A 27,763-nucleotide genomic window follows, 5' to 3' on the forward strand; every position below is an offset into this window, starting at 1 on the left:
TTGGCGCTCGAGCTGGTGCACGCTGGCGCACGCTCTCTCACTGCGCTGCCCATGTGCGCTGCTTCTGCGCTAAATTCTATGAATTACCCCCTCTGAGTCTGGGAGGATGTGCTGCCCGTTGAATAAGAAACATTAGCAGCTGTTGGAGAATATTTTCTTAAACTCATTACTTTTACTAATGGACCAATTAACCACATCATTCCGTTTCTTGCTGCCTATTCGCCCACATTAAGACAATGCATGTGGGCATCCCAGGTTATTATGCTCCTTTCTGAACATCAACCCTAAGTACTAATTGCTAAACATTGCCAGTTGACCTTTTTCAAAAATGGGAAGCACTTTCCATCTATTGTATCTGTACTCTAAAATAAGTTTAATAAAAATGATGAACTGGTAAATATATATAACAGGACATGTGGTCACATAATTATGCACTGGACTCATTTCCCAAGGGATAACTTTATGAGATTGGTTTATAGGGAACAGCGATTTGCATGCTGGAACTTGTAGTTTCTGTAGTTTGAAAAAACAAGAATCCCTTGTTTCTCGAAAGGAAATATTGACAGAAGAACGTAAAAGGAAAAGGGAAAACAATGGGATATACATTAGAGACAATTAGCTGCACGCTGCATATCGCTAGGAGGCCATCAATACCTCATTATTAAAAAAGGCCACGAAGACCCCACAGTTACCTTGCTTTGATGATTGCTTTGCATGCATAATGTGTGCATCATAAATTATGATGCATGCATCATTCCCATGCTGCTGCAGCATGTGGCAAACTTTGCACCAGACCTGCAGACAAACTTAACTGGTCTGCTGTTAAATCTCAGTTACCAGTTTAATGGCATCCAGTACATTACAATTGCTCATTTTACTATAGCTGATATGATAGCTCAGTGGGTTGAGCGCTCGCTGCTCTGATGTGTGTGTGTGTGATCTGCAGATTGCAGGTTCGAATCCCAGTAAGGCCATCTCAGCCCTTCATTCTTCTGAGGTCGATAAATGAGTACCAACATAGGTTGGGTGATATTGTATGCATATTTGTTCTATAAAAAAGAGCTTAAGCATAAGTGCTATACAATAACATATTATTATTTGGCCTTGGACGTCTGCTTGCATTCACAGTAATTTGACAATATGAATCTATACACACAGATATTAATGATACATATGGTGATCCATACTTGTATGAAATGTATATCACAGTAGTGAAATCATAACCATATTTTTCGTAGTGTACTTAGGAACAATACTATTTGATGCCACTTCCTGTTTTGTCAAGGGGTGAAAGGTCATGTTTCAACACTTTCTGGGATGTCACTTTTGGGTGGCGTCAAATGACATCACTTCTGGTGATGTCATCAGAGGTCAAGGGTCGTGAGGCGAGGGGTGGGCCACTTTTCTGAGGCAAGGTATGGGCCACTTTTCCTTGTGTCTGGGCCTATTTCTTGTCCTAGTCTGACCCTGAGGCTGCCTCAGTAATTGCCTTCACTTTAATTTTATGTTTTCTGTGCTCTCCAAGCCCAAGGACGCACAGAAAAATGTAAAATGAAAGGTAGAGCAATGACAAATACTTCGCCGACTGCTGGCAGAGTTTTCATAATTGCTCCAACTTGCTTTTCTACATTCCTGAGCATGGGAAACTGAAAACAAAAGTCGGAGCAATTATGAATACTCTGCCGGATGCTGGCGAAGTATTCATAATTGCCTGGACTTTCTAAAAAACAAAATGCGCGGCAATTATAAAGACAATTTTGTTGTATTTATGATTGCCATGGCTTTATTTTTAAGTTTCCTGGACTCCCCTGGAGCTTGGGAGAGTCGGAGGAGCTCGGGAGACTTCAAAGGTGAACCACGGCAATCATAAATACAACACAGTTGTATTTATAATTGCAGTGGTTTTCTTTTTAAGTCTCCCGGGCTCCCCCAGCTCGGGGGAGCTTGGGAGACTTAAAAAGAAAACCACAGCAATCATGAATACAACAAGGTATTTATAATTGCCGGTACCTTTGCTTCAAGTCCCCCAGGCTCCCCCAGATCGGGGGAGCTCACCACACTTAAAAAGAAAACCACGCCAATCATAAATACAACACAGTTGTATTTATAATTGCCAGGACTTTCACTTTAAGATTCCCAGGCTCCCCCAGCTCAGGGGTGCCTGGGAAAGCATAAAAAAGCACTTACCAGCAGCACACAGCAGGAAGGATCCTGACTGCTGTCTCTGCTCTCCGACTGTAATAAGCAAAAGCTCCCAGTAGGAGGCTTTTGCTTCATTATTGCTTTGAGGGCAGAGCTTAGCACAAGCACAGGAGGCTCATTCATTTCACAAAATGGATGGCTGCTAGTGCTTGAAATTTTTGACTTTGATCCTCATTTGCTCAAAATTTGACACAGGAACATTTGTTTAAAATATTTTTTATATATATTATTTTTGATTATGGCCCATCGTTTGAGACAATAACATTTTTGAGTAAACTTCCCCTTTAAGGTGGGGGGAAGTGGAGGGAGAGTTTGCGGGAGGTCCAAAAAAAGACCCCCAAAAATTAGGTCAAATTGGAAAAGGTCAAAGATTTTCAACCAAGTACACCTAAACCTCTGAAGAAGGGTCTCCAGCTGTTCCCTAGTTGTGTCTGAAGTAGCAAAATGCATATGGAGTGAAAATGTCTTTTATTAAAATTGCACATAATACAAATATGACTTTAGAAAGACAGCTCTGAGACAGCTCAGCGCAGTCTTTCTAAAGTGAACTGTCACGCCCCTGCTACACAGGAGTGCGTTTACGGGCTGACAGGCACGTCCAGGCCTACCAGAAGATGGAAGCCATGGCCGCAGCAGGTAAGTGTGCGTGTGTGTGGGTGCTGATGCATGCAAGGGTAGGCAGTGAAGTGAAGAGTGGGTGGCAATGTCCCCCGATGTAATCAGTAAAGGAGGGGGGAAAGGTGGATGAAGAGGTCGGTTGAAGGGATGTGTGTGAAAAAAGTGAAATTTCAGAATATTGAGAATTCAGAAAAACATCTGAAAAAATCTGTCTTTTTTGTGTGCGACCATCAATATTCAGGAATTTCACATAGAACCGGATACTTTTGTTTTGAATTTTCTATCTCCTCTCTTTTATGGATGTTCTCATTAGGGCCCAGTGGTCTGATCTTTTTGCCGACCCATACCTTCTACACCCCTCAAATGTGCATAATGTAATCCAGTAGCATTGCCGCAGCAAAGGGGGAAATTGAAACTGGAGGAGTTGATCCGGATGAGTATTGATAATGTAAATATGATGTAAGATTCCAGGCTTCTCCTGCCCACACCCTACATTGTGGGGGGTTTGCTATATCAGTCTGTGGATCCAGTTGACCAAACTACCTTATATGAAGTGGATTATGATTGGAACATGTCTAGTACATTTCTAAGGAAGGATGTAGTGGACAGGATGACCCTACATTTACAAGACAACTTGAGCCTCTTTGACAGTTCGACTCTGGCTCGGCCAGCAATTGCCTCTACATCTGAAGATTACAGTCGTTATAAAGTGAGGGCCTCATTTTGACCCTGCAGATATCCTGGCGGTAGAGTCGCCAGGATACCGGCATTTGGTACTTACCTTTACCAGCACTCGGTCAGTTTACAAGTGCCGGCGGGACAGTGTTCATCTCCAATGGACCATATTGTTTACTATGATGGGAACAGATGTGAATAAAAAGAAAAAAGCCCTTATCGAAAAAGAACAAAGATTGATCTTTTTAACAAAAAGGGACAAGGTTGGGCTGAATGAAGCAATCGAATGGCATAAAATCTAACCCATAGATCGACCTCAGGGACTAAGAATTCCAACATAAACGCTATGGTCAAGGTGTTGGGAATTAATATAATTTTAGGTATGCTCTGGTGAGGTTGAACCAAGCACCATTACATTTGAAATAGGACTTATCCCGCTGACTCTCCTTCATTTAATTTGGTGACACGGCCAGGAGAATGTACTACAAAACGTACAGTATGGTTGACCCGCATTCGGGAAGTTGCCTGTCAACCTGTCAAAATAGCCCTAAGAACTAAGACTCGAGAGCCATACCCAGGTACAATATACGGAGACTACTCGTTTGCGCGAGGTCCTCGTAATTTCATGGGTAACTAGAAATAAAGGAAGGACTCCATCAGAGCGATCTACTTCCAAGATGGCGGCCGTGATTTTTAACTAACGCGAGAAACCGGCGAGGCGAGCAAAGAGTTAGTCATAGCCCCGGATTGAACGCAGAAGTAGAATACGAGCTTGTCTCTGTAAATAAAGGTAAGAAACACGATACCCGCGAGCAACAACACTCCGTAGCTGCTAGTAACATCTAGTAGGCGAACTGACACGCGTGAGTGTCTCTATGGAGCTATATATTTATAGATGCCATGTTCTGGTTTTTGTAGAGATAAAATCTCGCGACACGGCAACTCAGGTTCCTCAACACCAAGTCTGACAACTTGCTGCACATGGATTGACTATCCCTTCGTCCAAGATAATTCTGGTAAGCCCTAACTGTTAAGTGGGGATCTGCTCTAACTATAGAATCGTGATCGTTTGAGCCCTCTAATAACAAGTGATTCCAGCCCTTTTTTTGCGCTTATTTAACAGAAGTGCTAACTAGCCTTAAAAAGGGAAGCAGCAACTGCCAATAGAAGAGCAAAAGTCCAGTTTTGCATTAGAGCAACTCCTTTATAAATCTGGTGGAAGACAAGACCCGGATTAAGGTACAAAAATTTGTTTTCATTGTTATGACTTTAATATACTCAATGAATGATAAGATGTCCCCCAAAGAAAAATGCCCCTCATTTCGTTACTTCTCAGAAATCCTTCTAAATTTGATTATGTAAATCTATTTTCAGGTGGACTACCCCAATATTGAATAGGGGACCACACTACTCTCTAGGACATCTCTTGCTTTACTCAAGTTTGTCTTCTCGACAAACTCCACACATCAGACCAGATAATGTTACCTCTAGGTCTTTTCTAGTTTTATACTTAAAACAGGGAGACGAAATTAAGCATTTTAAGGTTACCCGTTCTCCTGTATTGTTTTTATCAACAGTTGCAACACGTTTAATAATAAAAAGGAAACATTGTTCACACTGTTTACAAGACGCGGGAGACAAAAAACTCCAGCACGGTGCAATAAGAGCAGAAGTTTTACGTTTTTATGAATAGCATGTGACAATTACTCCTGAAGAAAGTTCCTAGATCAAGTTAAGAGAACTGAAACATGTCGAGTGTATAACAATGGTATATGTCTGATCCATTGAAATTCCAGAGTGATTTAGATAATGACATTTTCAACTTAGAGAGATAGTTTAGTTTCTCTATAGACAAAATCATTAAGTTAGATTTAGATCTTTGCCTATTTTAGCAGGTACTGCTTGTCACAGTTTTTTTGATTGGTAACTTTATTTACAGTGTTTTTTATGTCTGAATAAAGTAATATTTATATATGTCAATATTAACAGTTGTAGTTTAATGTTTGTAACTGTTGACACAAGCTTTCTATATCTTGTTTAAAATTTCATCTCCATAGGACTCCATGAAGGGATTTGTCATCATTACCGCCACCGGCAATGAAAGTGGCGGTAATGATGAGGCTCAGCTTTTAGCTGAGGTGACCCAGGTGCCCCACCAGCAAACCTGTAGTTGTGCGGTCTGGTAAAGTGCTGGTATCCACAAATACCGGCACTCTTTTACCAGACCACCCAATGTGGAATGAGGCCCAATGTTCCTACTACTGGTTTGAAGGTCCACCAGCGTGTTCAGAACCAGAACATCCTTCTCAAGGAGTGGAAAGAGCCAAAGTAAGTAAGATTCCCAGAAGATAATCCAAGGAACACCCCCTGCAAGACCTTATGGGAGAATTTCCTGAACCTCTGTATTGCAGGTCACACCATGAGGCTACTTGGGATGAAAAACCTCCCAACCATGTCTTTAAAAGATTGGAGGCAGTCATTAAGATGGCAAATGGTGTCAGAAATCAGGAAAGGATTTCTCGCAGTTCGGTGGGTCCATGGGTCTCTGTGCTCTCTGAGGTACCACAGCTGTCTACTCTAAGTTTCTTTGCACAACCCCAACTATCAATGAGAAGATTCAGCCCACCTGTGTATACAGCATCCTGCAAAAGCCACCACTGCGCTAAAAACCTCCCCCTCACAACTTAATTTGTCATCTGTATCTTGTCGGCCTACCATATATCTATCTATAAAACCTTTATATAGTACAGTGGTCACCAGAGGCTTCATGGCGCTGTGAGAATGCACATGGTTAGGCAAACAATCAAGACTATTTAAAAAGAAAGGTTTTCAAGTAACGAATAACATGGTTTAAATCCCGAGTACACCGAACGGACAAAGGTAGCGAATTCCATAGTCTGGGGCCTGCAATTGGGAAAGCACCGCCTACAATTAATTCTCGACGATAAGAAGGGACCTCTAAGAGTACTGTGTCAGAAGAGCAAAGAGAACGGCATCCATTATTCCAGTGAATGACTTTGCGCATCCATGCTTTGCCTACATGTCTGATCCCTGCTGGTGCTGTCTGCCAAGTTCATCTCATTGTATTCCAGCCCTAGTGCTTCCTGGACCAGTGTGGTTGCTTATCGGACAGTCCATGTTGGTAAGTCGAGGGTTTACAAGGGGCCAGCACACCTGGATGGTTGGGGAGCTCTAGACAAGCCCAAGACATTTTGATTCCTTATCTTTCCTTATCCTCACTGGTTTTCTGCTTTGCAGTTGCTTCCCCAGCCCTTCCTCACCCCACGCCTCTATCCGGCTGAGGACAGACATTCCCCGCCTGCTTATCTTTATGGCACAACTTCTTATCCCCTGGTGACTGTTTGGAAGGTGACAGGATCAGTGCTGAGTTCCTGTGCAGTATCAGTGAGTCAAAGCTTGACAAGTGATGCTTCTAACTTGTCCTAAAGGATGCCCAGATACCTTCTCTAGGTATCCCGGTGTATTTTGAAGTACTTTCATGCTCTTGTTACTCTTCTGGAAGTGGGATGGGATTCTGCAGAAATCCTTGAAAAGTGAATAACAAAGTCTTTTAATATGATAAGGGCCCTTGCCTTGGACGATGTTTCCTGGAATAGTGCCTAAAGGTGTTCTAGCTTAGGGCTTGGAAGGAGAGCCTTCAGAAGGCTATACTGTTGAGATTGCCCTTTCTCTGCCAGAAGCTGTTTGGCCCAGAACTGGCGAGCTGGTCAAACAAATAACGGAGAAAATAAGTAAATCTCTTAAAGAGCAAGTTCTCGGGCGTAACTGTTGGACCCATAGGCAGGCAATGTTACCAATTTACATTTGTTCTGTTCGTGGTGTAGGTTGTGGAAATGCAGAAATCATTCCCTCCCCAGAGAAATGTTACACCACACATTTGTAAGTGTTGGCAATAAAAGGCAGTAGGATTTTATTGTTACAGATATGGTTATGGGAACATAAACAATAATCGTATATCATAATAATATCATACTTTTGGGCACCGGGTCCAGAGATTACCCCCTCTGGCCTGTGCCGCCTTTCTTGTCCCACGACTTGTTGTGGACACTGTACAGTGTCCTGACTTTCTTTCCGTTTTTCTTCTCACCGTTTTCTAGGGTGGAAGGGTTTGTGGAAAAGTAAAAGAGCAGGAAGACGCTGAGTACACAGCGAACTTCCTTTAGGGTGTTTGGGTCCCCGTGCAGGGTCCACAAACAGTTTGTGATTTTGTGAGCTGACAGCAGCTCATTATATAGGACCTGGGAAGCCCCAGGTCTTTGAAGTACTTCCGTGGGGACTGTGACACAGCCCCCAGGCCAGCCTTGCGGCTGACAGTCTAAACCCCCCATGGGGGGGGATCTCTTTGTATTTTCCCTGCCTGGGTGTTCAGCTGCCCCCTCCCCCCGGGTGCACGGCCCCCATTTGTCTTTGTGGAAGGCTGAGGTACTTTTATTACCTCGCCCTTCCTGCGCTTTGAAGTGCCACAGCCTGCTGTCTCCCTTATCAGATTGGAGGAGAGGGGGCTGGCCCGGTGTGGGGGCTGCTGCCCCTCTCCTGAGCTTGCTGCCATGAGGCAACAGTTACCCAGCCTCACTTTGGGAGGCCCTGCAGCATTGCCCATAACTATTGGACCCATATGCATGCAATCTTACCAATTTACATTTGTTCTGTTCGTGGTGTAGGTTGTGGAAATGCTGAAACCACACATTTGTCAAGTGTTGGCTATAAAAGGCCGTAGGATTTTATAATTACAGATATGGTTATGGAACATAAACAATAATCATATATCATAATAATATCATACTTTTGGGCACCGGGTCCAGAGGTTACCCCCTCTGGCCCGTGCCGCCACAACCTGGGTGGGTTACCGGCTGTCCAGGTTCCCCCAAAAGTTGTTGCTCGTTGCTTCCCCCTAGTTGTATCATCTGCTCCCAATAGGCGGGGTTCGCCCTTTGACCGTGCCTGGTACTGGGCCCTGTGGGGTGTTTTGTAACAGAGTGCATCAACTGCTGAACAGCACCCCTCGTTATAGATCACAACATTTTGCTGTCCTGTAGTTATGTGCGGCCCAACCTCATGTGCTGGCTTCCTATTACCCATTCCAGTACTTACCTATAGCCTTGCTCAGAAAAGGCCCTCTAGCCTGCCCGCTGCGCCTGTAGGGTTTTTTAACACTGTACACGCTGCAGGGTTGACTTGCTTATTGTGCTATTAGCTGTTTCCTGGCCGCAGCTCCTGTGGCGTTGGCCTGTTTCTATTTTGAACCATTATTGTGGGGGGGGGGTTGCTATTGGCAGCTTTCGGCTTTGAGCCGAGCAACATTGGCCTGTTGTCTTGTGCTGCGTGGTGTTTTACCACCCGGAGTGGACTGTGGACAAAAGTAGGGAGCCCTGGACGTAATTGTTCGAACTGGGCCCTGGTACCTATTTCCTGCAAACAGCCAAATCATTGTTATAGAAACGAGTTACTGCGACCCAGTGCGGTAACCTGATGTGAAAAATGTTTGGGTTTCCTATGGGACAGTCAAACCCTGTTTTTCTATTGTTCTTAGCATGTTTAGTAGCTGCATTCAGGTTCAGTGCTAAGTTGTAGCTCCTTAGGCCCCGGCCCTCGGGCTTTGCCTGTTATATTGTGCTATGTGGTGCTTTCCACCACTGCTTATTAGTTTGCTGAAAACGTTTTCAAGTTCCGCGCTACTTGTAGCTCTCAACCCCGGACCTCGGGCGTTGGCCTGTTATATTGTGCTGTGTGGAGCTTTTCCTCCACTGCCTATCGGTATGTTGAAACCGTTTTTAGGTTCTGTGCTACTTGTAGCTGTCTCTCTGCCCCGGCCCTCGGGCGTTGACCTGAGTTTGTTGAAACCTGTTTTCAGGTTCCGTGCCACCAGTAGCTCTCTGACCTCGGCCCTCGGGCGTTGGCCTGTTATATTGTGCTGAGTGGTGCCTTTCCCGCACTGCTCGTTAGTTTGTTGAACCCGCTTCTAGGTTCCGTGCTACTTGTAGCTCTCTGGTCCCGGCCCTCGGGCGTTGGCCTGTTATATTGTGCTGTGTGGAGCTTTTCCTCCACTGCCGATCGGTTTGTTGAAACCTTTTTCAGGTTCCGTGCTACTTGTAGCTCTCTCTCTGCCCCGGCCCTCGGGCATTGACCTGAGTTTGTTGAAACCTGTTTTCAGGTTCTGCGCCACTAGTAGCTCTCTGACCCCAGCCCTCGGGCATTGGCCTGTTATATTGTGCCGAGTGGTGCCTTTCCCCCATTGCTCGTTAGTTTGTTGAAACCGCTTCCAGGTTCTGTGCTACTTGGCTCTCTGGCCCCGGCCCTCAGGCGTTGGCCTGTTATATTGTGCTGTGTGGTGCTTTTCCACTGCTGCTTATTAGTTTGTAGGCCCCGGCTCTCAGGCGGTGGCCCTATATTTGTGCTGTGTGGTGCTTTTCCCACCACTGTTTGTTAGTTTGTTGAACCTGTTTTCGGGTTCTGTTTCACTCGTGGCTCTCTGGCCTTGCATGTTGCGGGAACTCCAATTGAAATGAAACGGTTTGTTGGCAACCTAGTTAGTTGACCCTGGCATGAGATGCTGGTTTATCGCCTTCAGAGGGTGAAAGGCTGAGTTCTGGCCCTGCCGGGGTTTGAACTGTGTTGGCAGGTTCTGGGCCAATGTTAACAGAGTGCTCTGCTTGATGTACTAAAGGGGGGCCCGGCTCTGTATTTCTGTGCGGGTTTACCCTTTGAGATGGATAATTCCTTGGGTTTTCAATAGGCTGTGGGCTGTGTTTGGTACTGCCCGGGCTGGACACTGGAACCCCAGTCTCTGAGCAGATGTAAAAATGCAAACACTCTGTTTGCTCTGCTACCTGACTGTTGGGTTGTCTGTCCTAATTTAGCTGTTTGTTTCCCTTCTTTACATGGCTTTATGGGGCTGGCTTGAGTTTTGTCTGCCTGAGTATGTGTTTCTTTGGGGCCCTGGCTGGCTGTGAGATCGTCGGTAGGTTTGAGAATTGTGAAGTCTTCTGGTGCCCCCTGCAAGCTTTCTCTTACTTACCATCAGTGGGTTTCTTTGGTGGCGTATCCCCTTCTTCCCCTGGCTACTTACGGATAGCATCCGATGTCCAGAAATGCTTTTACACTCTTTTTTGCTGTATTGTCGTTGCCCCATTGTGTGCCTGTGATCTGATCTGCTTCTGTTGCACTACCTCTGTAGTGTTGTTGCAACTGGGTCCATGAGTTCGAGTTTTCCTTATTTGTGAGGCACTATTTTGAACCCATTTCAGGGGTCTGTTGTTTATTCAGCGTACACAGAAATATTTGGCAAGCTCCGTTTGGATAGCTGCTTGGAGTTGGCGATCTCTTCCTAGGCGATCTCCTTATCATAGCCTTCTGTTTCTGGCTGCTTGTTCGCCTTGGCTTGAGTGTTGGCTCTGCCGGGTTTAATAAACTTCATCGGCCGGTTCTAACCGGGCGTACAAAACTTGAGTGCTCAGTGCCATCTGTTTGCTGTTCTTATGTAGTGCCGCATGACCACCGGGACTTTCTCCTTTGTTCTTGGGTTCCCCCTTTGTTCATCCTGAAAGGAGGTTTGTGCCTGGTCTGATCAGTTTGTGATGTTTAGCGTACTACTTGAGTGCTACTTGTAAAGTTTGTGGTAATTTGGTTTGTTGCACGCTGTCCTGGGTCTACCCCGTTTGTTGGGTGGCATGTTCTATGCTTTGCTGTGCCCCGTATCAGGGTACTGGTTTGTAGATAATAAACACTTGTCTCATGGGCATGGTAAACAATTGTTTAGTTTTGTTTGCTTTGGCATCTATATAGCGCTATGAACCCTCGGGCCTCTGAGCGCTGGTTATTGCCCAATGATGTGTGGTGCTCATTTTTCGACATCGGAAGGATGAAAGGCTGAGTTTGGCCCTGCTGGGATTCGAAACTGCGTTGGCAGGCTCTGTGCAGATGTCAAAGACGAGCGCTCTACTCGCTGTGCTCTCTGACCAGTAGTTTTGGAAACTGTCTTTTTCTTTCAGCAGTGTCAGGTAAATGATGTGCCTCACCCCGTATCAGGGTACTATTGGATGCTGCAGTACGTTTGTAAAGAGGGGTTTATTGCTGTGGGCAATAGTTATCCATTATTTCTTAAGAACGTGCTCAGCTGTTTTGAGATTGCCTCACGTGATTCGAAAATTCCTCCTATGTTTGTTTTCTGTGGGGCTAGTTGACTGTTTCCCCTTACCAGGGGTGGGCTGGGAACTAAAAGAGGCCCTGGAAATAATTACTGGGGACCAAAAGAGGCCCTGGAAATAATGTTCAAAGTGGCCCCATATGACACATTTTCAGCAAGCCCAATGCTTTTCCTATGAGAAAATGTGGAAATACCACACAAAGGAGGCCCAGGGTGCAGAGGCCCACCAGGAAATCTCCAGAGTTCCCTATGGGCCAGAACACCCCTGCCCCAGTCCCAACAGTTCTGACATCAGCTTAGCCCCGGGTCTTTTCCAGACCTAGCAACTCCCCTGGTAACCACCATATTTTGTTCGGATGTCGGACCCTTGCTTCATGTCACTTTGCCTCCCAATTGTGATTTCTTTAAACGTCTCCGGAGGAGAGAGGAGTGTCCTGTCGTGCAAGCAGAGTTGGTTCGGAGTCAGTTCACTCTGGCTTAAACACGCTGTTTCACCCCTTTAGCAGAAAAAAACCTATGAGTTATTATTTTTGGTTTTATTGCTCCTCTTCTGGTCTGCTGTGTGTGTGCAAATGTTATTGTGCTAACCACAGAAAACAATCCCCTCGTCTTTACTCGTTGTAGCCCTGTGCTGTAATAATTTGCATTTAACTAGTGCTACGACCCTCTGGCATCTGAGCACTGCTTCTTATTCCCCCCTGGCGTGTGGATGCTGATTTATCGACCTCGAGGGATAAAAAAGCAGAGGTTGGGCCTACCCGGATCCGAAACTGCGTTGGCAAGCTCTAACAAAGTGTCAAGAGCGCGCACTCTGCTCGTCGTGCTATTGGCGTGTAAAATTGAAACGGCGTGTTTTGCATGAGAATTTTGGCTGTTAGGGGTGTAATCAGACCCCCGTTTAGCAGAAATGGTGCCGCTACAATGTGTATGAACTTCTTATCTTGACATAGAAAAGCGTGTTGCAAGATGAACGGACTGCTGCCATGCGTTCACTTCAAACTTTCATTTCCCCTGTAGGTTGCTTTGCCCTTCAGATCCCTTATGTGGCAAAGGCTAAGAATGCTGCTCGGATATCTTGTGGAACATCCGTTTGTTCTTTCATGATTATTGCTTTACTATTCTTAAGTTGCATTGGTATATTCGATCATTGTCCGTAGTACTGGGATATTTGTTTGTCCCTCAATCTGCTCTTGTACTTTCGCTTGCTGATGTTTTTGGGCATGCTGTTTTTATTTTACAAATGACGCCCAGGGCAAACTTGTATTTTTTATTTATTTAAGTTTTGGGGGGGGGTCTCTTATCTGTATCGATCGCTTAATTGGTGTGTCAACTGTTTTATAAAAAAACTTGTTTTTCTTGCGTTCGATTATTGATTATAATGCACTAATGTTATATTTTTATAATCTCCCCTGCGGTATGCTTCCCGCCGCTGTTCATGTTGTCTTGCTTCTCTTCCGAAAACCCTGCCTCTTCGGATACAGGACTCATCCAGAGGCCTGTTGCTTTGGAACCGCGGCGCAGGCGCTGACTTACCTGCATCAAAGTCGCGAAGCCGCCGCCTGCGCCGGGTTCCTTTTGCTGTTGCTCTTTCTTCTGGCGAAGTTCCTGGTCTGCTCGCCTGGCTCACGCTGTACCCTGCTCACTGCTGCAGACCGCTTGAAGACCTTGGATGGCGCCATTGCGCTGGATACTCGCCGCGCTAGTCCTTTCCCATGCCGAAAGCTCTCGCTGTCCTGAAACAGTAGCCCTGTGCTGGCTATGTTCATGGTTTGCAGGGAAAGGAAAGCAAAAGACGCTGAGTACACAGCAAACTTTTGCAAGAAAAAGACGAGACTCTGAGTGCGCAGAGTACTCAAAAGAGCAGAAAGACGCTTAGCCGCCACACCCCAAACTCAGCCATCCTGGGTCCTGTACTGTGATATCAGTTACATGAAGCGACCTTGCTACCTCGGCGGCCCCCCCAATCCATTCCCTCTCCTCTGCCCTTCACCAACCCCCCCACTGAAATAACACACAGATACATTTATTTGTGGATGTATAGGCCGCAGTTGCTTTATTAAGCAGGAGGTAGCTTATAGGTGCTCCGTTACTCGCATTTGGCAGTACTGCTCAGGATATTCTACTCTGAGCAGCACCCCTTTACATTCCCCCCTTGTTGGCGAGCAGCATCCGTGGAGCGGAACTGACGCCGTTACTTTTACTTTAGCCAGGACTCCCGACTTGGTGAGCAGCTTCAGTTAAGCAGAGCTGACGCCGTTACTTTTTACTTTACTTTAGCATGAACTTCCGACTTGACTGGCGAGCAGCTTCAGTTAAGCAGAGCTGACACCGTTACTTTCCCACTTTTCTTTTTGGGTATCCTCTTGTTGGCGAGCAGCATCCGTGGAGCGGAACTGAGGCCGTTACTTTTCACTTTACTTTTCCATGAAGTCCTGTCTTGAATGGCGAGCAGCTTCCGTTAAGCAGAGCTGACACCGTTACTTTTTACTTTACTTTAGCATGAACTTCCAATTTGACTGGCGAGCAGCATCCGTTAAGTGGAGCTGACGCCGTTACTTTTCCCACATTACTTTTCGTGAGCCAACTTGTTGGCGAGCAGCATCCGTTAAGCGGAACTGACGCCGTTACTTTACTCCACATTTTCGACGGCTTTACTTTGAGCCGGTGCCCCTTTTCCCACTTTCCCAGGTGCAGGATCGTTAAGTTTCTTCTCACCCCTGTTGTCTGCCCCCCCTTTTCTCCCTGTTGGTCAGGTGTAAGTGTTCTAACCTTTCCCTTTACCCACCCCTCTGTACCCCGACCCCAACTTCTTCCAGGGCCCTATGTTATTCCTTGCCCTCCCTCACATCCCCCCGGGACCTACCTCTGCCTTTTCCCCCCAGTCTCCAATGGCCACTCCTCGCTCCCCGTTAATTGTGTGACTTACCCTCATGCATGCCCCCCTTAGATTTCCTGTTCTCCCTCGTTCCACCTTCTCTTACCGCCGTTGTCTGACCCTCGCTCCCCTGGGGTTCTTCCCCCCCACCCGAGACCCCCCCCTTTAGCTCCCCCCTGGCCCCCAACCACTATTCCTCTGCAAACTGAAGTGGCTGCGCCTGTTTTTGCGTACATGTGTCCCCTTCCCCCCTTTTGACTACTTGGATTCCCTTGCACCCTGTTTCCTTGTGCCTGGCCGGCCCTACCTTCAGTTGCCTATCCCTCCGCCACCCACCTGAATCCATGCACCTCTCTGCCTCCCACTCCTCCCCACCACCCCACATCTCCCTCCCCCATCCCGGTGGCTTGCTGAGTTAAGCACTCCGCTGCCGTCAAACTGGGCTACTGCCTGTCCCTTGTGGATTCCAGCAGGCCTACCAGCCTGGAGCACCATGTACCTCCACTGCGACAATCCTGCAGAAAATTCAAACACATATTAATACATAATACATTTAGTCAAATAACATTTCCTGTGCCTATCTGTCGGGTGGGTGGGTCCTTTCTTGCTTGTGGTGTTGGGCATAGAGGCTGCCTCCTCCTTCTCCATGTCCCTTTAAGCTGTGCAAAAAGGGGATGTCCTGGCTCAAACCCCCCCCCCCCTTTACCCACCTCTTCCTAACACCTTGTCTCCCCCCGCCCCCCAACTGACGCTTGGCGCCCTCGGGTCGGGGAGGGGGGCCCCTTCCCACTCTCCCTGGCTGACCTGCCACTGTAGGGGGGATGGAATCCCTTTGTACTCACCGGAATTGGCTGGTGGTGGGTTGATCGGCTATGGCCGTGTTCTGGCTTCAGCCCTCACTTTGTTCGGCGCATCCACGGGCTGAGTACACAGCAAACTTCCTTTAGGGTGTTTGGGTCCCCGTGCAGGGTCCACAAACAGTTTGTGATTTTTCTTTTATATAGGCCCTGGGAAGCCCCAGGTCTTTGAAGTACTTCTGCGGGGGCTGTGACACAGCCCCCAGGCCAGCCTTTGCGGCTGACAGTCTAAGCCCCCCACGGGGGGGGGGGGGATCTCTTTGTATTTTCCCTGCCTGGGTGTTCGGCTGCACCCTCCACCTGGGTGCACGGCCCCCATTTGTCTCTGTGGAAGGGTGAGGTACTTTTATTACCTCGCCCTTCCTGCGCTTTGAAGTGCCAGAGCCTGCTGTCTCCCTTATCAGATTGGAGGAGAGGGGGCTGGCCCTCTCCTGAGCTTGCTGCCATGAGGCAAGTTACCCTGTCTCACTTTGGGAGGCCCTTCTGCATTGCCCAAAAGCCTAGCCAAATGAACTCACCATTTCTCTGTGAGCAATCTGCAGGCTAAACAACTGGCTATAACTTTGGACAAAAATAAGGCCTACCAAAGGATGGTTTGTGCTGTGACATACGGTATGCAACCCATGGATAGGTGGGAAGAGGAACGAGACTAGTCGGTGGCAACAGCTCTGCATGGCAATTCTAGCCTGCCTTATTCAACCACATGAGTATCCCGGAACCCACCTTTTAGCAACCTCTCATGGAATACTCGAGGACACTGCCACGTTACCACTCGCAATCAAAAATCTATTCACCTGAACGCTTTTGATGCCATGTGCCTTCAAAAGACATGGCTTATAGAGAAACCAGTGTTGGGTGGATTTGCAGTTCTCCACCACCCGGCGGCGCGACTTTTTGCAGACCTAAAGGTGGACTTCTTATAGCAGTAAACTCCAAGGTTCCCACTCCAAATACAGCCCTGTTTTGCAACCAATAAATGTTTCTTGCAATAAACTTGTCCTGGAGGGGTGAGGGGCAGGGCCCGGAACGTGACTGATTATTAAACAATGTATACTGCAACCCCTCTTCTGTTTCTATTAATTTGTTTCTTGACGCTATTAGTAAATGCATCAAAAACTGGTGCAACTCCCACATGGGTGACCTTATGGTGGTGGTTGACTTTAATTCTTCATGCCTGTGACTGGCTCCCCATAGCATCAATTCATACCAAGAAGATTCTATTGCTAGAGGTCAGCCTTTAATTAATTTGTTTGGAGCTTGGGGGCTGAATATGACCGATGATAGATTTAAGTTAGATCTTCCTCCTGGAGAAAAGGTCTATCTTCTAATTTCGATTACATTTTTCTCTCGCCTCCCTTGTTTGACCTATATGAAGATTTCACAATTGTGAGTATGACAGCTAGTGAGCACACAGCTTTGCATTTCACATTGGGTATTAGGCTGAACTTGGTTTCTTGTACAACCATCTTACCACCTCGTAAAATATAGCTCAGTGGCAACGCGCTTGTCTTGTTTGATCCCCTGTCCGTGCTTAAAAACCTCTTTGTATTAAGCACGTCAAATAACCAAATATATGTATATATGTATATCTACATATATATATATACATATATATTAATGAAACAAAGAGGAAAAAGGGAACCCCACTCTCCGCGGGCCAGATGGAGAACCAATATCAGAAAAAATAGCACAGCTCACAACAAAGTATTGGTCAAAAATGTAACGTATAATATAAAAAAACATAGGTAAAAAACACGGCTGGTAAGGCAGCAGCAATAACAGAAGCAGGACGCCCGTAAGCACGACCCGCACACAACACGTTTCACGCTCAACTGAGCGCTTGGTCACGTATATATATATACACTATACACACAATCACACTACAAGAGTATCATGCAATGCTCGCAATGTAGCAAAATATAATGAAAAACTAAACTAACCTATACAAACTAATAAAGATATGTTGATGCACCACCCTTCAAAGATAGAGGCTTCTATAATCGATCTGACTACACAGTTTGCTAAATCTCACATCGAAACCAACCAATAGGCTCGATGAGTGTCCACTACAACTGTCAAGAGGTGAGGATGAGGAAGAGAAACCTAAAGGCTGAATTGAGAATTCTTAGGAAGTCCAACAATACTGAATCTATTACCCTACAAAACAACTTTAAAATACAAAACTGGCTAAAAGCCCAGAAATGTCTAATGCTCCAAAGAGACGCACAACATATGCTTCGACCTTTCAGGCTGTTAATAACAATCAACTGAAATAGCAGATTTACATGCAATCTAATGCCATACATGAGTCTACCTGCAAACATTACTTTGTGGAAAACGATGCCTAGATGGCCTCTTAAATCTTAGGAATGACCTGGACTTTGACTTGGAGGATATTGTTGAAATAATACACCATGCAAACCCGTCAAGGGCCCCTGACCCCTGGTTCAGACAGTCTGGCAATGGTTACCATCAAGTGCAACACAGTCTTATGGGCTAACATTTTGTGTTCTCTCTTCTCCTATATCTTCGTCTACTATCGTACCCTTAGTACCTGGTAGACCTCTGTGATGAATCTGATGATGTGACCACTCCTTTCCCGGAGGTAGCCTATCCTCATGTGGCGAGGGGACAGCAGACGCTACCTGATCCTCACCCTGGGGGCGGCTATGAGAGGGAGGATCTCATGTGAGAGGCAACCCTCATGGGAGGGAGTTGACATCAACAGATGAAACATGGTATCTCCCTTTCCTTTATAGGGATGACCCCCAAGAAGTATATAAAGTGCGCCTGGCGGAGTCCTGATTTGCCCAGGAGGGTACCTTTATACAAAATGCAAGAAATCAGGGTGGGAGATCCGTACACAGCTGTCAGGTTTGGATGCTTTTTTATTTTGCCTCCAAAACAGTTTAGCACAGATTATAAAATTAAATATTTACATGACTTTCGATAAGCACGAAAGTAAACAGACAGACATTGTTTAACACAGGAAATACAGGTGAGTATTGACCTCTTACTTGTTGAGGTACAATTTCCAAAGTGATGCACAAGTATACAATACAGGTAAGTGAGAACATAGGATTGTTGACGAGGTGGTAAGTCCGGGGATCTAAACAAGACGGTGTACACAACACTATCTATAAATACATTAACACAGGGATTGTGTCACAGAACATCGACACTGGAGTCTTTCGGCTATGCAGCGCTGGGTAAGAGCCGGGGTGTTGGTGGCCTTCATCAGGATGACTGCTGATCGTGATGCTGTCCGTTTGGTTAATCTGTGGGGGAAGGGATAGCTCTAAGGATCTCAGGGAGTCATTAATCAATTCAAGTATTACTAAATAATGGCTGATTAGTGCCTAAATACACTGGTGGTGTATCTGAGGGTACAGCTTACCTTCTGCTAAAGTTGCAGCGGGGCGCTGTGCTTGAAAGTCCTTTAAGGAGTGCCGGACTGTAAACGCCCATGTCATAAGGTCACATGGGATGACGCGGAAAAATCAGGTCATGGAGGCTGGAAACCTGGGCCTGGAGCGTCTGGGAGCTGTGAAAAAGAAGGTTAACAAACCATTTTTCACCCCAGATCTAGACTATGTGGGTGAAGAAAGGTCTTAAGGCACATCCTGCGTGGGATTGTGCAAGTCGTGTATGTAAGAAACACAAGGCCAAAACACCAGTGGTGGGGGGGTCCGCAAGGTATGGTAACATGGTTGTTTGGTAAAGGTAAAAGAATCATGCAGTGAGCAGGGCTGCGGTGAGTAGGCAGTGTGCAACGTCGGAAGGTGACTGGCAGTAAGCTAAATACATGGAGGAAGTGCGGGCATTTCTCCACAAAGCTACTTTGTAGTGTTGTAATGCGCGGCGGTGAAATTGGATCTATGACGCGCCGCCGAGTAGTGGCAGAAGTACTGTAGTAACTTGCCCCTACATAGTGTGCTGGAGACGAGCAGGGTTTTATCAAGTCCTGCCATCGTGATGACTAAAGACCCAGCCCGTGAATTGCCAGGAACGTGTGTGCTAAGCACAGTGTTGTTTAAAAGTGAGGCCAGAACGTTTTAACATAACATGGAGTCAAGTAGCACCTGTGACTCCATTTTCAAAACGTTTTTACACGGCAGCGACAAACATTTCTAATGCCTGTGAGTAGTGCTCGGGAGCCTCCCAGACTAAGAACTGCCTCAGTGCGGTCGTGAGTAAGAACTGCACCAGTGCGGTCGTGAGGGAGTACAGGACGTGCCCCCACCCTTGTCACAAAACCACAGAGTGGCGAAAGAGAAAGGAAAACGTACTGGTGCGTGAAGGTTGCAGCTGCACTCCTCGCGGCAATGGTTGCTGTAGAGGATGTGACAGTGCAATTCTTAAAAACACACCCATGGTAATTGTTCCAGCCAATGGGGTGCTGGATGTGTACATGAGTGAGCACATAGCTTGGGGGTGAGAGACTGCTCCTGCAATAGGTGGAGAGTCAGCCAATGGCCTTAGAGCACAGTGCACGTGAAAAAAACGTACCTGTGATGCTCATGGGTGTGCGAGATGCAGAGAGCTGTAAGTCTGCCTGGACGCCATAGGAATGTATGTGGGTCGGTGGAATGCTCACCCTGGGTGGGTGTTTGGCAGAGTGATGGCCTATCAACCCCTGGTGGTATGAGTAAAAATTGGGCTATGATGTGTGTATATATGCAACATGTACAATGACATAAGGAAAAAAACACAATCTCACAGGACAGATGGAATTAGTGTTGCTTTGTGCATGGGGAAGCGCTGTACGCCCACCTGGATCACATGGGTATTAATGTGGGTAGGTAGGGTGCTCACCATGGGTGGGTACCGTTGTACTATCAACCCCTGGTGGCGTGACTGAACATGAGGCAGTGATGTGCCCACTATGAGGCATTGCCAAGATGAACAACTACAATGACAAAAAAGAAGCCACCACAATCTTATAAAGCAAATGCAACAGGTGTTGTTAAGTGCAAGCACACAGATTATATTACAAAAACCGTGGTCCCAAGGGTGATTAGTTAATAATGCATTCTGTCTCTTAACAATAAGTGGTACAGTGTGGCATTTCTAGCCTCCTGGCTTCCCATGGTGATCTCGCTATATGAAGGGAGAATGCCGGATGACTAGGGACTGCTGATATAAGTCCATGGAATGATCTCAGCATCCACTATGTGGGCGTAGTCCACCTGTCCGGACGTAGGCTCATGGGTAATCAATCCCAGAAGTGTTTCCACTCAACAGTGATATTTAGGAAAGTTTTGACTGTATCATGTCTATGGACCCATTTTTGTTCCAGCTTGGTGAGGGCTAGATTGATGTCTACTCCTCTTTTTTGTTGTTGAAGTTGCTGCAGGACAGTCCACGTGAGTTGCTCGTTGGTATGGCCTTTTTTGTTAAAGTGTTCGACAAGGGGTTTGTCTTGTATGGAATTTCTGATACAAGATTGGTGTTCACTTATCCTCTGCTTGATGGGTCTGATGGTCTTCCCTATGTAGATGAGATCGCATGGGAATTTTATCACGTAGATGACGTTTTTGCTCTCACAGTTGGTGTGATTTTCCATTGTACAGACAAAGTTTTTGTATGTGAAGGTCTTGCTGGTTTCTGTAAAGTGGCATGCGATGCATTTTCCACAGCTCTAGTGGCCTACTACCGGTGGGAGGTTCCATAGTGTTGGCTGTGGTCTCTCTGGTTCTAGAAACGTGTGCACTAGGGTATCTCTGAGGTTCCTGTTCTTCCTAAATGCGAATAGAGGTTTCTTGTCTAAGGTCCCTTTGTTTTTTATTAGGTGCCAATGTTTGTTGATCGTAGTTTTTATGAGGTTGCCTACGGGGTTGAAGGTGGTGACACACACGGTCCGGTCAATGGGGTCCTTGGTTCTTTTGGTCAGGCAGATTGTGCGGTCCTTTTTGGCTGCCCTTTTCCAAGCCATCCTGATGGATTTCCTAGGGTACCCCCTTTCTGTCAAACGTGCCTGGAGTTGTTTGGCGTGATGTTCCTCTGAGGGTATTCGTTTGGTATGGTATGGTAATGTTTATTTGTAAAGCGCCTATACACAAGGCAAGTGTTTTAAAGCACTCAAGAAGGGAAGGAACAAAGGGAAAAAACAGCAGTCATTCAGAGCTATTGAATTTATGAGTGATACAAGTCTGCACAGGCAGAGTAAGTGCATATAATACAATTAACAGTGTAAATAACAGCAAATAGGTCTGACAAAGATTCTGCAGTTTTTCCAAGTGCATTGAGGCACCACCATGCAAGGAGTGGGAACAGGGAAGATAAATAGACGATTTTCAGGCATGGTACGTTCAGATCGTCCAAGTGCACAGACAGCACAGAAGAGGGGAGGGGGGAGTCCAAGTGTGCCCAGTCAGTCAGAAGCTGGATAAGTGCTGGCTGAGAGATGCCACTCTCATGGGTCACTGACCAAGGGCAGTAGCGATGAGGCAGGTGCAGGCCCGGAGGCTAGTGTGAGAGGACTGGCAATGGTACCAGGGACCTGTGAGACTCTGAGGTACACCCGGCGGCCAGGCAGGAAGCTATGTGGAAAAAGGAGGGAGAGAGCGATAGAGCGGAGATGGAGATTAGCCGGGTAGAAGGAGAGAGAAGGAAGAGTAGAAAAGGAATGTCTTAAGGAGTTTCTGAAACCTAAGGAGATCAGGCTCAAGACAGAGGGAGGCCCCTGCTCAGGATAAAGATCTCCTTCCAAATCTCAGCTTAGAGAACCGGCTCACTCGCAGAAGGTTGGAGGTAGATGATCGGAGGGCTCGGGAAGGACAGTATTTAGGTAGGCATCATTGCAGATAGGTAGGTCCCAGGACAATGCAGAGGACCTTGAACTTTATCCTTGAAGCCACGGGGAGCCAGTGGATGGATGTTAGCGCCAGAGAGATGTGGTCCCTGGGCTTGAGGCGAAGGATAAGTCTTGCGATTCTGTTCTGGACGAGTTGCAGAGGGCGCAAAGCAGAGGCAGGGAGGTTGAGAAAGAGGCTGTTGCAACAGTCCAGCCTTGAAAGAACCAGGGCTCTGGAGACAGTGAGTTGCTAGGGGACGATGAGAAAAGGAAGAGTACCTCTGAGGAGGTGCAGCTGGTAGTTGGACTTTTTAGAAATGTCTTAAATGTGAGTGGAGAAGGAGAGAGTGGAGGTGAAAGATGACCCCAAGGTTTTTTGCATCATAGGTGGGTGTGGGCGCAGGAGCAAGGGAAGCCAACCAGAGTGAGAAAGCAGGAGTCCCAATGAGAATAAGCTCAGTCTTACTGGTGTTGAGGCAGAGGTCATTTGCAGAACACCATGACTGAATAGTGGACAGACAGTCAGATATGAACGAGGTAGAGGAAGTGGCTGAGGGTAGCCTGAAGGGGAGTTGCATGTCATCTGCATATTACTGGAAGTTAGAGGTGAAAGTGGCAAGTCTCACGTGCCAGGGCAGCCATGTGGATTTTGAAGAACCAGGAGGATAGGTTAGAACCCTGGGGAACACCACAGGTTGAAAGAGTGATAGTAGAGAGAAAGGACCCAAGCTCCACCTGCGATGGGCAGTTGGAAAGGAAGGAGGTTAGCCATGCCAGAGCCTGATCTGTGATTCCCAGGGTGTCACTGAGAGGTGTGATCAGGATGTTGTGGTTTACAGTGTCAAAGGCAGAGGAGAGGTCAAGAAGAATGAGGACAGAGGGAGTATTAGTGTCAAGATTTGAGAGCAGTCTTCATGGGTGTTCAGAAGAGCAGTTTCTGTGCCTCTGGATGCTCTAATGCCAGACTGCTGGATGTGAAGGCAACCAGCAGATTCAGTGTGGAGGGTGAGGTAAGATATAGCCAGCTTCTCCAGGAGTTTGCCCAAGGAAGCGGTGATAGAGATGGGGTGGTAGTTTGCCAGAATGGAGGGGTCAGCAGAGGGTTTCTCAATCAGAGGGTGCACAAGGGAGTGCTTATAAGAAGTTGGGAAAACTCCAGTGGCAAAAGAGAGATTGCAGAGATCACCCAAGGCTGGAGCGAGAGAGTCAATGTTGTCCTTAATAGTTTTGGAGGGGTAGGGGTTCACCTGTTTGGATGAGGCCTTCACAGACTGGACTTGTCTGGTGACCTCATCAGGTGTGATGGGAGTGAGAGAAGAGAGGAGAAGTGGTGGAGGGCCCAAGGGAGGCTCCAGAGGTGTTCGTGTATTATGTGGTGTGGAAGTGAGAGAGGAAAGGATGTCTTTGGTTTTTGCAGTGAAGTGTGCAGCCAGGGCCGAGCAAAGATACTGGGTGGGTGTGACAGAAGAGGATGCTGCTGCAGGATTGGCCAGTTCCTTACAGACTTTTAAAAGTTTTGCCGTTTCCACTTCTTATCTATTTCCCATGCAACGTTGTCGTTACACTTTGTGGTGTCGGTTCCATATGCTTACAATTCTGTTTACTTATTGTCTGACTTTCATATTTGGGACTTTGAGCATTTTCTCTCTTCCCATTACTTTTCCCTGGCGTCCTCTTGCCTCTCTCGATTTCCACGTACCTTTTCTGATGCAGGTGAACCGCACTGGGCTCAGCGCACACTCAGGTACTTGGCATCTCGCTAGCTCTTTCATTGGGCGTCTCGCCCACCCTGAAGCATTAGTGGTCACGCCATCACCTTGTACAGGTCTTGTGTCCCCGTTCAGGCAATGGTTCTCCTGTTCCAGGATTCATTGGCTCTCTGGCGTCTCTCTGTGGCATTCCTTGCCTTTCCAGAAGTCACGGCTCTGCGACTTTGCTCTGCGACTTTGCTCTGCGACTTTGTTCTGCTCCGTCTCTCCAAGAATTAATCAGATAAGGGGGTATTCCCTGTGTACCATACTCTCTCTCATCACAAGACTCACCCATCCCAGTTACATGCATGTCTTATTTTAAAGAGATCCCTCATCTTTCTTGACATTGCTGTTTTATTCCCTCATTGCCTGAAGCCAAATATAAGTATGACTGGTTGATCTTCATCATAGGCAGTCCCATATAGGCTGATATGGACTTGGGTCTAGGCAATTCCGCCTCAGAATGGGAGTCCTTGTTCCTTAAGGGGGAGTCACTCCTATCAAGGTCCCAGTTGTCCATACCCCTAGGGAGGGTCTTGCAGAGCGGGCTCCCCTCCCTAGCCTCAAGCTTGGGGAGAAATGACAAATACCCTCGATTCGTCACGCTTGATAAACAGAAACTACGGGAGGTTCATTCACTGTTATATCTGGATGTGACTATCAACCAGAGAAGACCTAAGAAGATGCTCTCAGCTAGGTAAAATAGACCATACATTTGGGAAATGTCATGTCCTAACTACTATACCACAAAGGCAAAGTAGTTCCCTTCATTTTTTATGGAGAAGAATCCAGCCCGTCTTTTATTCCTTGGCCGAGAATTGGGGGTTATATTTGGAAAATAACTTTGAACTTACTAATGGGTACACCCACCCCAATCATTTGTTTTGAATTAGGAAGTCTTTGGAAGTCTTGATAATTGGAAGATCTTACTAATATTTGCAAAAATCATTGCTTCCTCCTCCTGATCTTATCTATGCTAAGCTTAACGAGTGCATGTTAAAATCCACTTGCCAGTTTATTGATCAAAGGATCACCAACTGTCTGGCTACAGTGAGTAAAATCAATTCTTCTTCTATAGAGCCCTGCCCCAGAATCCCAACTTTGTGAAAAGAAAGTTATGGAGATCAGACTGGATTGTGACTATTGTAGCATGTACAGCCTACAAATTGTTCGCTTATGCTGCTACTATAGACACATCTTTTGATTGAGTACTTCCATACCTAAAGACATTTCCTGGCAGGAAAGGGAGAGAGAACCTGTTTAGATTAAGCCTAAATCTGTGGCCCATGATGGAAATCTTGGGAATGCGAAAAAGGTTATCTGTGCCGCAGCGATCATGTAGATTCTGCAGGGACGCTTCTAAGACAGAAACTTAGGAACATTTATCACCTATTCTTTCCTGGGCCATTTTCTTTATGATCCTTCTCCTTTGGCCTCAATAAATCTTTGGTATCGAATCTTAGATGCTTCGTACACCCATTATCAAATGCCACTGTGAAACTTGCACAATCAATTTTTTAAAGTCTAGAAAAATGTATTTGAACAAAATGGCTTTGGATTACTACTATATGTTTTCAAATTATGGTTTAAAGGAAATGTATTTAGTAGTTTTGTAATGAATTATGCAACGTGTGTAATGTTTATGAAATATATTACATTTAAACCGTAACACAATACAAAATAAATGCATTCAAAAACAAGTTCTAGTTAACAATCATTGCGCACCTCCAAGAAGGGCATGTTTCATGTCCATCGTACCTTTCAGCCTAACAAGAGAAATCCTGTTGCTCTCCAAGCAGCTCGTCCCCCATGACCTCATGATACTAAGCCTCTATTTCCTCCTCCTATCTCCATTCAAGCCATAGGCCAGCTTCAAGTGTGAGAAGGGGAGGCTGGGCGAGGAGGGAATTCGATACAGCTTCCTTCCAATGCACCAAATCAGGGTTTCTCATTACTCCTTAGCCCAGGGGTTCCTTGAAAGCCGCTCCTCTCAAGGAGATTTAGACATTTCTGCTGAAAGGGAGAATAGTTCAGGTTCCCTAAGGTGAGTTGGGGCTGGATCATTTATCTACCCCTTCCTTGTCCCCAAATCATAAGGGGCACAGCGAATGACCATAGATTTTAATGCATCAACAGGTCCAGTGACACACCTTTCAAAATGGTGACCCTCCAATCCACCACTCCCCTGATCTTCTCAGGTGATTTATTAGAATTCTCAAATCCAGAGAAGTTATAGGCAACTCCAGATATTTTGGCCCACACTCCCATGATCCCTCACCATTGACTATTCTGACTTGCACTGATGGGATTTTTAGGAAAAATCATCGGAAGGGCCGCACATTACCCCCACTGAGGATGATCATTTCCATGTACCATTCCTACCCTCATACTTGCGGTTCCACAGGTTTACCATCCAAGGGTGTCAGTATCACTTTGGAATCTTCACTTTTGGTCTCGAATCAGCTGTGAGAGTATTCTCCAAAGTGCTGGTTTTATTGGTGGTGATTCTCCATAGTCAAGATGTTCAGATGCAGTGCTACCTGGATGACTGGTTGATCATGAAAGATCCATGCAGCTTTGACGTAAATGTCTCATGGGCACTCCCAGAGGCGTTGCCAGGGGGGGGGAGCTGAAGGGGCTATAGCCCTGGGTGTTTTGGTTGTAGCCCCGGATAAAAGCCCAGGGACTACAACCAAAAGGCTAGCTAGCACCAAGTCCGGACAGTCCCGACTTTAGCTTAGCCCCAGATCTTTTCCAGACATAGCAACAACCCTGGCACTCCGAATTAGATATGGTTGTGGTCCTCAAAGTGAGAAATTATTCCTAGCACTTTGTCAACACCCATGATTCCTTCAGAGCTGTCCAATATGTCATCAAGCACCAAACCTGATGACATTTCCACCTGGCAAAGGATTGGTTGATAGATTGAGTCATTGATTGCCAGTTGTCTTTGGGTGAAGAGGTGGACACAGTGTTTGCATTTGTTTGAGCCTGATTTCGCACTAGGCGTTTGGTGAATGATCTCACGGCACACTGGTGTCCTGCACCTATGAATTACCCCATGAGCGTTCTCATTAATACACTAATATGCCAGTCACAATAATGGTGGTTGTCAACCTCACATCTCCTGGTGCGGTTCCCACCAGTGGGTTTGACCACATATGCCAGCCAAATGGAATCAGGGTCCCCTCAGATTTGGAGATAACTATCAGCTGTGTGCAAAGCACTTATGGTACACCTCAAGGGCAAATCACTTATTGGTCGTAACAATATGGTTGCAAAGATTCAAGTTATCAGTCAGCCTCATTGCGAGTTTGGTGGTATCTCGGCGGTAATACCATGCAATACCACCAAATGGTATTACCGTTACCACCACTTGGTCCAACGACATTACCAGTGGCAGTATTACCAATGGCGGTATTATTGCCAGATTACAAGTGATCTTTGTCCCCATAAATTGGAGACCATAGGACTCCATGGGGAGTTTGGCGGTAATACCGCCAAAATGGGCACATTTAGATTCTGCTGGTAAGGCCTTGGAATTACCACAAGTATTTTGTTGGATGTTTTTCTTCCACCTCACTGCAAAACCTGTAATTTGGCGGTGCCATAATTCGCCGGTAACAGAGTTACTGCATTATTACCGCTGATTGTTCCTGCACCGTCGAACTCGCAATGAGGCCCATGTGTGAAGGTGCTCTTTCTCCATTATGTGGCAAAAAGTGTGTTGTGCTGGGCACAATTAAATCTTCAGTCTCTTCAGGCTTTCTATAGATCAGGAGGGGGGATGTCAGGTCAGATGTTCTGAGCAGTCTTCACTTCTTC

The 27,763-nt window shown here is 46.4% G+C and overlaps 1 long non-coding RNA gene across 1 annotated transcript; it reads right to left on the bottom strand.

Annotated features, from left to right (window-relative positions):
• Positions 1–18,261: 18,261 nt before the first annotated feature.
• Positions 18,262–19,726, bottom strand: LOC138520639 (uncharacterized). The gene is made up of 3 exons (XR_011282830.1): positions 19,681–19,726; positions 18,789–18,935; positions 18,262–18,669 (listed from the first exon to the last, which is right to left on the bottom strand). It is a non-coding gene; the product is annotated as an uncharacterized lncRNA (long non-coding RNA).
• Positions 19,727–27,763: the final 8,037 nt, after the last annotated feature.

The sequence above is a fragment of the Ambystoma mexicanum genome, chromosome 13, assembly GCF_040938575.1.
Source record: "Ambystoma mexicanum isolate Mex_15411 chromosome 13, UKY_AmexF1_1, whole genome shotgun sequence".
Taxonomy (NCBI): domain Eukaryota; kingdom Metazoa; phylum Chordata; class Amphibia; order Caudata; family Ambystomatidae; genus Ambystoma; species Ambystoma mexicanum.